We start from the raw sequence: 13753 nt of genomic DNA on the forward strand, positions 1-13753 counted from the left end.
GGTGCCTTAAGATCTTTGATATTAATGAGGTGTATCCTCCCACAATGTAGAAAACAGCGTGACTTGCTTTTAAGGAAATCCTATTCTTAATTTACTCAGCTGTTTCCTGGGTAAATAATATGAGTTATGAACACAACATTTGGAGGTCAAAAGTGAATCAGGTTTTATGGATTACAATTAGCATTCCTAATTATTTTTTAACACTTTCCCCTTTTGTGTAATAATACGATCTGGGACCATCACGTGACATTTATTATATCCTATTTTTCTATAGGGTTCTATGTCTGTTTCCAACCAGACGTCTCCCTTGCATTGGTTTTAGTGATCTTGAAACTTCAGAGTCACTCAGACTGCTAGTTCAAATCTCATGATATAAATTGCCCTGCATTCTGATTCATGCTGATGGTATTCCAACTGTGTAACAATAGCTAGTGTTGTTGGAGGGCAACCAGGCAGGCTGTGGGAATACCAAAATATCAAGACCATCTCCAATTTTTTCTATGCTCCATGTTGCCTAAGCAAGCTTCCTATCTAGTTTATAACAATGCTTCTCCATAAAAAATTTTGTTTCTTCTAGAAAAGACTCCTGCCTAAGAATCAATTGCTATTTTCCATCATGATTTGCCATTAGAAAAACAGTAAGAGTTGTATTACCATGAGTTTACATGAAAGCATGCATGTAATAAACTATAATTAGTTGAGGCTGGAATTTGAAGCCATATGTTAACCTTCTCACATAACATCTGAGAATATAAGAGCGGTCAAGTGATATTATAACATTATGCTAGTCCTTAGATGGTCCAGGCTGACTTGAGACCAGATATTAAGTCTAGCCATATTTATCTGCATATTTCAAAATACTAGTGAGAGGTGGGTACATTTTACTGCCTCCCTAACTGAACATTTCATATACTGCTGGTGATACTGAATGGGGTAGAATATGAATAGAATTCTTTGAGGTAGACAAAACTCATGGATTTCCTCAAAAGATCTGAGGCAGTAAGATGACATGGAGCAACAATCGCTATTTCATAGACTTCCATTGTGTGCAATTAATTTTTTTTTTGTTTTAATTTGGCTTGGGCATATATTTTAATCAACACAAATTCTGAAGCACTTTAGTTCAGTTTATTTGGCCCAAGCCAACCTCCTCACTTTTGATTCTTGATTTGTAGGTGAAGGGCTAATATTGCTGGGTTTAAGCTGTGGCATTTTTTTCAGGAGGCAACCCCTTTTCTTTCTAGCTTAGCCCTTTTTAATCAGCTGAAATTTCTAACAGAGCTGTCAGTACAAAACAGTTACTAATGGAACCACATCTGTTGCATTAGTTTTAAGTGTCTAATTTTCAACAGTAAGTAAATTGCAGGCAACATATTTTATTCTGACTTGTGGAGGGTGGATCACAGACCCCCCTTGGTGATTTGCTTCCTCCATGGTGCTATTGGAGTCGCTGTGTCTCAGCCAGGTCCTCTTGGTTATTTGTTTAACTTCCGGACAACTGGTATACAATCTGCATAGCTTTTAAAGTGTTTCCCTTCCTTATGAGGACAGGACGGGCCTGACCTCTGCCTTTTCCTATGCTCAGAAAACTTATTTTAGGATTAAATTTGGACCTGCCACCAAGTCTGAATACAGAGGTAAGACTCAATCATAATAATAGTCTTTATGTGTACACTTGTTTTGAACCTTGGTATAATGGACTGATTGGGAGGTAAAGGTGTTCATTTTATCTCAGATGTCAAATCACAAATTACATACTAAGTTGTGATTCATCTCTTATGAGGCAAACTCTGTAAGATAAGTAAAACTAACCTGAGTTTAAGTTCCTTCTTCAGAATACTTCAGATGCAACAGACATGTTTCTTATTCCAGAGAGATATTCAACTGAAATTTAGTCTCTTGCATCCAAAGTCTTTAAACGGGAGTCTAGGAAATGAGAATTCACCATACTGCTTTGACTAAAGAAATCTTTGCTGTCTTTCAAAAACATGCAAATCCTTCATGTTCATGAAAGATTAGGAACAAAACAAATCTCCATGCAATTGGCAGTGATGCTGTAATTGTATAATTTTCAGTCCCTTTTAATTAATTGCTTGACTTGAGTGACCATCCAAAGTTTATGCTTTGGATAATGGAATTGACCAATACTATATTGCAAAAATAATTGGTTTTATCAGTGGGAGGAGAAGATACCTTAACAGACCCTCTCTGTATTGTTGAGATGTCCCTGAACTTTCCTTGCCTTATAATCCCTTGCCTGCTGCTCTGGATTTTCTTCCCTCTCTACTGTTATCACCAACAACAATGTTTTAATTCAGATTCTCCTATTTGTTTCTCAGGCAGAGAATCTGATTATCGGGCAGCTACCACATGGAAAAATTCATTGAAACAGCCTGGCAGTTTGAGTGAAATGAACATAAATTCTTTTGTGCTCTTTGTTGGTTTTGGTGAGATTTGCATAAGGATTTTGTCATGATTCTTTAATAGCAGAAATAGTGGTGGTAATACTTGTATGCCTTATTTCTGCTTCTAGATGTACACCAAAAGGGTAGTCCTGCTGGGGATTTATTACAGAGGTCCAAATTCTCCCCCCCCCCAATAACTTTGAGAACTATGTTACAACTGATATCATTTATCAACCAATCTCCGTGTACAAATGCTATAATATTTATATGACTCCATCTTTGGAGCCTCCTATGGTACTTGAAAGCTGGTGGCCAAATTCTGTTGGATTTCCTTCCTCCATTTCTGTTCCCAGACCTGAGAGAAGACTTTTAATTTATTAAAGTTTGTTCTGTGTTATATTTATATCTATATATTTTTATCTTGCCATTGTATTCTTTTTTTGTGCTATTTATTTATACAAGGGTTTTTCTTTTCTTTTTGTTGTGATGCTTTACATTTGTAACAGGGACTTGTGAAGAGCACCAAGGCTTTCAAGGAAGGTTGTGGTGCCAGAATTCTGGTGCTCGTATATTTGGTCTCGTATCTTTGTAGTGTTACACAGAGTCTTAAAAAGATGGTGAGCTTGTTTAAAGCTGAAGAAAACCTTTTTGAAAATTAGGTTTTCAGTAAAAAGATAGAAGAGGGCTGAATAAACTGTGTAACCAAAAGTATATAAACTGGCCAGCTCAGATAGAGGTGCTTCAGTGCCCTCGAGACCCATTGCACCTACAGTTTTGGGAAGTTCCCCATAGCAGGTACCTGTGAAATGAACAGTAATACAAAAGGAACTCTTCAGTTCATTTGTTTGAGGTTTGCACAAGAACATTCCCAATATCCTCTATAAATGCATAGAAAGGTGGTACGTGGAGTTTCTACCTCAGGCATCAAGATATTTTGGCTGCCTATAGCTCTGGATTTTTAGTCATATTAAGGTTTAAAGTTGTTTTGATGGGCTGAGAAAATAGAAACCTTTAGCCTATATTCTTGATAACCTAGTCGCTTAGGTTCATTCCACTGGGATTATTTCTAAGCTTCAGTGGATCAGGGATTGATTGGTCATCAACAGCAGGTCTGAAGAAGAACTAAAAAAAGGAAGTGACCAGAGAAAGGCTGTATGATATTTAGAATTAATTTTCTGTTTCAGCCCTCACTCCACCTCCTCAGGACAAGGAATTTATACTGTTGCATGCTTGACAGTACCTTTCTCATACAAACTTTTTCTTTTTGGCTCATGTACCTATGTAACTATTTTCCAATTTTATCTCCTCTTAATGTATTACCATTAAATTCAGACGGCCATTTTTCCTGCTGGGCCTCAAGACATTTTTGTCTCTCTTGCTTAAAACCAATAAGATAAAGGTTTGAAAGACTGAATAAAAAACTGTTGCTTGTTGCCTTGGTTTGTGAATTATAGGAGTGGACCAGCCCAGCTTTATGCTTTGCTAAGGTAATTTACATTTCCTTTGTTATCAGATTCTAATGTCAGCTTAGTGACTATTGATTAAGTTGTTGAGAACTGGAGGAGAGACAAAGAATCCTTATCTTGCATTAATATAGTGGCTTCAAGACAAAGGAGGAAGAGTAGCTAACAAAAACAAAATATGGCCAAAACAAATACTTAATATTTAAAAATAGAATCCTATGGCAATCCCAATTCATTTATTTTGCCAATTGAAGAGTTATAGGTTGACATAGATGAACATTTGTCATGTGGAGTTTTAAGAAACTTAAGAAACCTGATCCAGCATATGATACGCTCTGTTTTAAAAAACTATAGAAAACATCTCTGTGTACAGGATAGATAAGAAGAAAGAAAATGATGCCCAAAACCTCTAGAATGTTGCCCACAGTATTTTGGGCTAGCACTGAAAAAGATGCCAGGAGAAAATTCTAGCAAACCAATTTGAAAGAAATGTAACAATATCAGCACAAAAAGGGTAGATGGGATGGTAATCAAGATACCAGACATACAACTTGCAGGGGGGGGGGAATTATCAGCGGATGATTTTTTTTTAAAAAAAACACAAAAATCTGTTAAAGAATGGAACTGGAACAGTGACTGAACATTATTAAGAATGCCGTACCATTACAGCTTTATTCTTTGTATATTTTTTTTGTTCTCAAAAAGTAAAAAATCAATTTAGCCTTCAATCTGATTTTTAATTTTTGTGTTAATGAATATATTTCTTGATGGCATCGTAGAGCTATGGAAATAACATACCGGTAGTTCTTGACTTACCACCATTTTTTTAGTGACCGTTTGAAGTTACAGTGGCACTGACAAAAATTGAATTGACTGTTTTTCTTATAACTGTTGCAGCATCTCCATGATTATGTAATCAAAATTCGGACTCTTGGCAACTGGTTCATATTTATGACAGTTGCAGTGTCCCGGGCTTATGGGATCACTTTTTAAAACCTTCTGACAAGCAAAGTCAATGAGAATCACTTAACAACCATGTTACTACTAACTTAACAATTGCCGTGATTCACGTAACAACTGTGTCAAGAAAAGTCGTAACAGAGGCAAACAGAGGCTTAGCAAAAGAAATTTTGGGTGCACTTGTGGTTGTAAGTCGAGGACTACCTGTATAGAGTATTGCCGCAGTTGGGAAGCAAAACATGCTGGAGCTCACAAGGACAAAAGAAAAAATTGCACAGGCTGAGAGTTCAGTCATGACAAATTAAACTCCACGTAGCACAGAAGAAAAAGATTAGATCTGGCTGTCCCAAAGCAATATCATTTTTGCAGTTGGGGCATTTTAAAATGATCTCTGTAAACTTAACCAGGACTGAAGAACCTTTATAGATAACATCTTCAAAAGCTCAAAAAATAAACAGAAACAAAAACCCCTCAAATGCAAAGGACATGTGTACTGTAGGTGAACACAAAAGACTTTCATATACATCAAATCTCTACAAATCAAATATGTCAAAGTCATTGTGTTTTCATTACCTGAACATACTAGCAACGTTTGTATGTAAAGCACAGTACTACACCTACATGCGCAGGTCTTTAAGTAAAGACTCAAAACTCAACTTTTGACTACTGAAACAGCCAGTTTTCTTAGCAATAATGTCAAGTGATTTAGCTATTGCTTCCTGTTGATATATTGTTTTAATTTCCAAGTCTAGCTTACTATCCTTGGATTTCTTGATGGTCTTGCACCTAAGCACTAACTAGGTTTGATTATATATAGGTATTGGGGGGATTAGCCGGGCTTGGTTATTTGCATACAAAATCACAACACAATCAATTTGCCTTATCTGCATGAACTTTCACAAATCATTTTTTTAAACAGCAGCATTTACCTGGTAAACTGGCAGGATAGACTTATCTCAGATCCTTGCTTGGTAGTGGCTAAGTCTAGAAAACGTTTAGAAGAAAGCAATCTTACTACAAGCTAAAACAAAAACTTAAAGCCACCTAAACATAATACGGTGCTAAGGGCCAGTTTTGTTTTGTTTTTTCATTTCATTTCATTCCCTCTCATATTAACCAGACTATCTGCCAGCATCTGCTTTCCTCTCTTCCATGCAGCCATTGCAAAGAATGCAATTTGTTTTGTCACATATAGGTGTTGTTTTGATCTCTGGACAAAATTACTAAAAGTAACTTCTTTTAAACTGAACTCAGAACACTGAAAAAAGACCTGTTTTGAGATTGGAATATTTGAAAGTGACAAGTGTTTTATATTCTGCTTGACATTTTTCAACTATTGTCAAAATACATTGGGAAAGAGTGAAATTCAGCATTATGGACCTTATCTTCAAAATTGTATGTTATCCCTCTATAAATATTTAACAGTCTGTTTTCAAAGGTTTCTTGGGCAGGGGGCCTTTTCTACATGATGCATGAAAACGATTTTTGTTTATGTAAATACACCATTGGATTGTATCTCAACAATTGCATAAAGGCTGCTCTGACCCAGCAAGTTTTATTCTTGTGGAACAGCAAATTTTGAGTAGCAAAGTCCTAAAATGATACAAGAATTATCAGTTTGTAGCCCAATGATGCAGAATTAACAGTTTCTCATTGCATCTTATGCTGTGTGACTGTTTTCGTCAGAGCATATGAATGTGCGTGTTAACCAAATCGAGCTTCAGCAATTATCAGGATGATTTCTGCTAAATACTGAATGCTTCTGAGTCCAGTAATGAGCTGGAATACTTCATTTTAAAAGAGGACATAAATCTGTAGTCACAAGATAATTAAGGGGCTATAAGTATATCTGAATACAAAATGTATTGCAACAATAAGGGGAGGCTTTCTGGATCAATATTCTGCAAACTGAAGAGGGAATAATGTCACCACCCCCACCACCCCGATTGTTATGGAGAAGATTACCAAGCCTCCAAATTAATTTAAAGCTAAGGAAATCCAATACCTGTAATCTTCTAGTGCAGAATTTTGGAGTGATTTTTGTGAGGCATTCAAAAGGAAAAGTATAATTGTAGTTATTAGTACAATTTATTACTGATCCTTTCAAAGCAAATATTCATTCCCATTAAGGGGCCTTTTCAAATAGCATCAGAAAGTCCATATGCAAATATATGTTCCCATAATGATGAAGTAATTTTTTAGTATACCCAGATGGCTGAATTTGGTGTTCTTGTTGGAGAGGCTTGTCAGTCTTTGCTGACAAAAGATGAGTCTGGTAGCACCTTTTCCAACTAACACCTTTTATTAAAAGACTCATGAAAGCTTCTGCCTTTTAACAGAATGGGTTAGTCAGAAAAGGTGGTCCCAAGCTCCTTGATTTTTTTTTTTTTTTGCCAGTGTAGCCCAAATGGCTTTCTACTAATCCTAAATGAAGATGATAGGAAAAAGTATTTAGGCCCTGGACATCATTTGGCACAATTCAAGCCTTTACAAAATCTGTATAGTATGTTTGGTGCTTAGCATTAAAAAGAAAAAAGTTAAAAAGTCATAGAATGAAGTAGGGCAAAACAAGATTCAGAACTGAGAGTATGACAGAATTTCATAGCAAATGTACAGAAGAAAAGACAATCTCCTTCAGTTAGTGTTTTCCCGATGACATATTGAATTATTTGGGAATACTGGGTATGGCAATCCATACCTGGAGTTAGAAGGTCAAAAAATGGTAGATTTAAAGAGTTCCTCAAGATTAGTCCAAATACAATTTTGATATTTACTGATTTACATCCCTCCTTTATTTTGCATGATTCAACTCAGTGTAGACAATGAGCTCACTTCTCATTTTCCCAACAACAACAGCCGTGTTTGGGCTAAGAGAGAGTGACTGACCCAAAGTCTCTTAGCTGGCTTTCATATCTAAGGCAGGATTAGAACTCACAGTCCAACAATTTCTAGTCCACACCTCATCCACTACACCAAACTGGTTCTCTCTTGATGTCATCTTTAGGGCTCATTATTCAAACGAAAAGACTACATTCAACAGCCCTGATCCTTACTGTTTAGTAATTCACCTTCAGTTTGATTTCTTTGGATTATTTTCTTTAAGAACAAATTATAAGCAAGTTCAAAAGTTGTACTGCCACTGCAACTCCAATGGCCATAAATTGAACAAGGATATCTTGAAGCACTTCATTCTCTGATTATTTGTTATTTCCTGGCTCAACACAAGATGGAGTAAAACTCTCAGGAGAAAAGAACAATCTAAGATTGCAAATATAGGCAGGCTACATATAGTACTCTGGAGTTGTGAATGCCTTCTTTTCTCTTTTTATATTAAGACAATATTATCTTGAGTATTGTACAAAAATTCAAATTTCTGACTTTTAGCTTGATTCTCTAATTTATGTTGACTGTAAGGAGAAAGTCAGAATGTGAACCAGGATTCAGCTTCATGATGAAAACCATGTGTTAATCATATAATATACTGAAAACAGAACATGTGCAAAGTCACTTCTCAGCAAGTACTAAGTACAGTAACTTGAAGCTGAGTGTATACTACAGATTAAGGCTTTTAACTGGAGAAGATGAAACTTCTAAACAGATAGAAACACTGGTGCTTTCTTTTACAGAAATCAACCATTAAAACTGAAAAAAACCCAATCCCAATAGAAGTATTGCCAAATATAAAAGGGCATAGAACTCTTCTATTTCTGACCTTAATGTTGTAATACTTAAAGCAAATAAGCAAAGAATTCAAAGGACAGTTAAACACAAGAAGCTACAGAACTGAAATTTCCATCAATAAATCAAATGGTTATCACATTTTTTCTTGTTTATCCTTTGGGCTATTGGGATGAATTTTCTCCTTCCTACCTTTTATTTCTAATTTTCATGCTGTTGCTTGTCAAGTTTCAAGCAGACAAAACTGACCCAGCTGCAACTTGGTTGAACATTTGAACATTTGCCAGACACCAATAAGAAGTTCAACAGAGCTAAAAGTACCTCACGTCTCATTGGACATAGAAGCTGCAAAAAAGAAGTAGAAGTAGAATTAATCTCCCTCCCTATCCTTGACTTTTTTGAGTGCTGTGTATGGAGAACTTATGGTCAAGAATGCTCAGCAATTAAAAATAATAATTCCTGGAAGATTGAGGATAAACTTAACTGTTTGAGATAGAATAGGATCCTGCCTGTGTCTAACTCAAACATTTTCTGATTTGATATCATCGAACACTCCCTCCATATCCAAATAACAGAAAGTACAAAGGCAGGAATTGGTTTTACTCCATTTAGAGGGCAACAAGCAAATAAATTGTGTATCTGCTCTTATCTCCCTGACAAGCGGTATATGGGAAGCCAATAGCCATCCCCAAGGAGAGAGCAAATCCCTGAGGACTAGAATAGGCAGAAGAACAACCAATTAACTTTTCCTGATATCATATGTTGACATTTCAGGGAAACTAGTTACAAATGTGGAGATTCATGCATTTCTTGCATTTCTATATCACCCAATCCTTTGGGCGATTTACACAACATTGCATTACAACTGTATCTATTCCTTATAAATATTGTTGAGTTGTTAGGATTGCCAGGTTAGGGTTCACTTGGGCCTGAATGTTAATAAAGATTAGTCAGTACTGCTCAATATAAAAGCACATGACACAAAGCCAGTGGTGTTTTTGTTTTGCAAAACCTGCCCTTTTAGCATTGCCCAAAGAGCTTGGATGTCTCAGGCAGCACAGAGCACGCAAGGAGCTCTGAAGATGGGGCAGGAGATCTTTGTGCCTTGCAAGATAACCAGCTGTCCAGAGAGGGCCTTGCCCCCAGAGCCAAGGATCCTTATGCCTCAGCTAATGATATCTTCCCTTGGCTGAATGGCATTGAGCCACAATTCTAAGTGGAACTACATGACCGGGGATAGGTCAGGAAGTAAGTTTAATTGAATTGGCATGGTTCTTTCTGTAGCTAGAATAACCTCCTGACATGCATGAGACAGGGCACCTGAATGCTGCTTACAGCTCCCTCTTCAATCACAGCTTTCAGAATCCCTGGAGATTAAGGTTTGGTACAATCACATTTTAGTACACGGATGGCCTATCCTTTTCCCTGTCTGCCTGCCTGCCTGCCTCTCAGTAAAGGCCATTTAAAGACAAGAAAAAGTAAAAGGAAACCCTATTACTATTACTTTCGATGGGATAAGCATAAATATATGTAGGTTTTCAAGCAAAATAGCCAGGTTTGTTTGCAAATGCTTGTAAAATGTGTTTATGCTGTTTCAACCCAAATGATTCTAAGCAGCTTACTGATAACCCGCCCATAAAAATGTAGTTGCTTTTCATTTTAATATTCAAAATAATTGGATGAGCAGGTTAAAATAAAACAAGGTCCAGAGACATCCCATTTATCTTTCACAACTGGGATCTCAGATTTCTCCTTTAATTCTACAGAGCATGAAGATCCCTGAATTAACTTACAATATCTAACCCTCCTTTTGTTTCTTCCCCAAAGGGAGATACTTTTTCAGACTAGGAGCTTTCGGAGTCTGTTATATGTTTTTTAAGAGAAATTCAGAGTTCTTCTTTAAAATTCACCTTAAAGAGCACTTCCAGAGAAAAGATTGGACAAACATTCCTAAACTATTAATTTATTTCTAAAGACAGGGATATAGAAAATCAGGCCTGCCTCCTTCAGCTCCCAATTCTCATTGTTTGGTTTTATTTGAGCTTTAACTGACTCCAGACTTTCATCTAAATTCAGCCCCCCCTTTCAGTTTAAAGACAAGTCTTTTAGGTCATATCCTTGTACAGAAGATTGTATGATTGTCTTCACAGAGAAAAGAGGGGGGCCTCAAAGCCTGTGCCATATGCAGTTCTTTGCTCACGTCAATGAACAGCCACAGGCCTTGTCCTCAAGCATCTGGCATCTCCCAAAAAAGGAGAAGGGCTGGGCTCCAAATACAAGCGTCAACTTTAGCATTTTCCACTTTGGAAGGGAGCTGCTTATTTGAGGCCTCCTATCTTTTCTGCCTTGGATGTAATAGCAGCTGACTGTCTGCACTGATTCTCCCCCATTGGCCCATGCTTTCATACTGTATCCATCCCAGGAAGAAACGCCCAAAGCAATATTGGTTTTCCTCAACATGGCAGTTTTCAGATGTGTTTGGATAGGTCTGTTGCTCCTGGAATTCCCAGATTTGTTATTCTAACAGCTGTTCTGAATATACCCACTTTATGAGCTTTGCTGGAGTCACACCTATCTACTAAGGGCAGAATGAAGGATTCATATGTTCCATGTACCAAAGCAATGGTGATTTGTTCAAGAAATCTTGATGAAACAAACCATGGCTTGGTGTGATGTGTACAAGGGATTTCTGTGGCTTGGGAAGCGAGCCTTATTTGGCCAGATATTAGCACAATAAGGAACTGTACTCTCTAACCTTGTGGATCTGAACCTGCACTCAACTAACAGCTTGAGAAAGGATCAGTCAGAAATCCTACTGCTGTGTCTCTTGTCGCTCTAAAAGGCTTTCCCTGGAAATTTTCCAATTCATAGACAACTGGAAGCTTAATCATTCCAAGAGAGCAAGTGAGGAGAGCTTGGGCTAATTAAAGTCAATGTTAGTCTCTCAAGGGGCTGTGGTGGCCTTTTCAAGGGTGTTAAGTACAGCAAACTGCCTCACTTTTCCAGTTCACCTGGGGCTGGTAAATCAGGCTGATTTGGGAAGGGGAGGGGAGACCTCAGATCTTGTTCATGTGCTTGGCCAGTTTCCCTCTTTCAAATTATCATCTTGAATGTAATTTTTGGTTCATTTGCCAAAGAAAAGGTACTGGATCTTCTGTTGGCCTGAATGCTTTGGAGCAGAATGTAAGAGTGGTCTGCATTACCTGAATGGATTTAAATATACTCTGCTATGCTCAGAGGAATTCTAAAGTTCTTCTCTCTTTCCATATGCCATAGGCCAGGGAAGCTTTGGTAAGTAAGTTTAATCCCACTTTGACCATGGCTTTGCATACACCACGCTTGGGCCTTATCTGTTCAAGGAAGCTCCTCACACGGTGTCTTCCAAGACCAGGATTTCCTGTAAGGGCAGTGAGGAAAGACGAAGCAGGATCAGGCCATTGATGCATGCAGAGCCAAAGGGTCCTGTGTCCCATCAGGCCCTTAGCAGAACAATGAGAGACCAGATCTCCTGTGGATGGCAGGAGCTCCTGGAATTTGAAGTGAGGAAATGGTTGTATATGTGGCAGCAGCAAGAGAGGAAGTAGGAGTGGAGCTCCTGCAGGGTAAGAACATGCCTGTGGTTGGTCGATTTTGTTATCTCCATACTCGTTTCATGGGAAAGGCCCTGTGGGCAGCAGCTGCAACAAGAACGGAGGCTTGGTTTGCCAAATTTTAACTGTCTGCCAGGTGGGGCAAAAGAGGAGTTGAGCCTAGAGAAACAGAATGAGGCTTCAGTCTTAGAAAAGAGCATTGTACACAGTGTCCCAGATGATGTAGAGCAGTGGTTCTCAACCTGTGGGTCGGGACCCCATTTGGGGTCGATCGACCATTTCATGGGGGTCGCCAAGCAAGGCTGTCCGCCATTTTTTTTGTCCACCATTTTTTTTGTCCGCCATTTTTTCCCCCTTTTCCGGCAGGTGCCTTACCTCCCTTGGGCTGGGCCAGCTGGTGGTCAGCTTGCTCCGTCTCTGCCGCTTGCCAGCTACGCCTCGGCCGGCGCAGGGGGCGGAACCACACATGCGCGGTGCTCCCGGGCAGGGAAAGTTCTCGACTTACGACCGGTTTAGTCCTCGACTTACGACCGGTTGGGGTCGCGGCATTAAAAAGGTTGAGAACCACTGATGTAGAGAATATTTTGCATCATCACAGTTCACCCTCAACACCCCTAGGATTAGGGAATAATAACTTAAAGGCAATATCAAAGTTCAATATCCTTATAATATTTTCGCATTCGAGATTATTATAGACCAGAGAAACCAACAGGATAAAAATCATAATTAGGTAGCTCAAAGTAGAACATAGTATTGTTTGTGGATATTGATCCTTTGTATTTATGACAGACCCTGAGGCCTTCCCCCAAATTTGTCAAGCTACAACTCCTAGGACTGTTGGGAGTTGTAGTTCAGTCACTTCTGAAAGGGCATAGGCTTGCCTGTTTAATGAGCTTCTGTCTGAAAGGTCTTATCAATGTGGGGAAGTTATTTCTGGGACAAAGAGATTGTCCTTTGAAGGGAAACGAGTAACAGTTAACAGTTTTACCAGCTGACTGCCAAATCTAATAAGCAACACAAAAGTAAAAAATCAAATTAACAATAATTGCAGAAGTGTTGCTTGAATGGAAGACGGAAAAGAGCAAGACAGCACTTACTGTATAACGTAAAAGGCCCTAAGAGTGCCAAACTAAATATAGTGTATAACATCAAACAAAGTACATTATAATCAACAGAACCAAAGGTAGAAAGTGAGAAGGAGTGAAACGGGAAGGGAGAGAATTACATGCAAAGAAATAAATCTGAAAATGTGCTCAGGTCTCTACTTGTCCAAATGCTCATCTAAACCACTGAAAGACTGTAGATCGGTTGGGCAGCCTTCAGAAGTCATGTTAACAAAGCAGTGAGTAATGTGAGAGTAAACGCTCTTAAGTCTGAATCTTTTTTCTCCTTGATTATTTGAAGTATTGACATGGGGCCAGCAGTGCTGGGACTGGGAAAGGTCCCTTGCAGAAACTCTGGTGCCTCAGTGGGTTCTCTTGCCATTTCTTCTATTGGAACCAAATCTAGTCACATGAAACTGGGAACAAACTTTGCCAGCCCCTGATAACACTATTCCGGTGGTTTGTGGTTCTTCTGAGTGTGTCAGCTTGCTATGAGAACAAGTAGGAAAATTCTTGACAATCAGGCAGTGAAACTGTAAGCCAGGTTTCCCAAG

The sequence above is a fragment of the Protobothrops mucrosquamatus genome, unplaced genomic scaffold, assembly GCF_001527695.2.
Source record: "Protobothrops mucrosquamatus isolate PMUCROS unplaced genomic scaffold, P.Mucros_1.0 scaffold_234, whole genome shotgun sequence".
In the NCBI taxonomy this organism is placed as follows: domain Eukaryota; kingdom Metazoa; phylum Chordata; class Lepidosauria; order Squamata; family Viperidae; genus Protobothrops; species Protobothrops mucrosquamatus.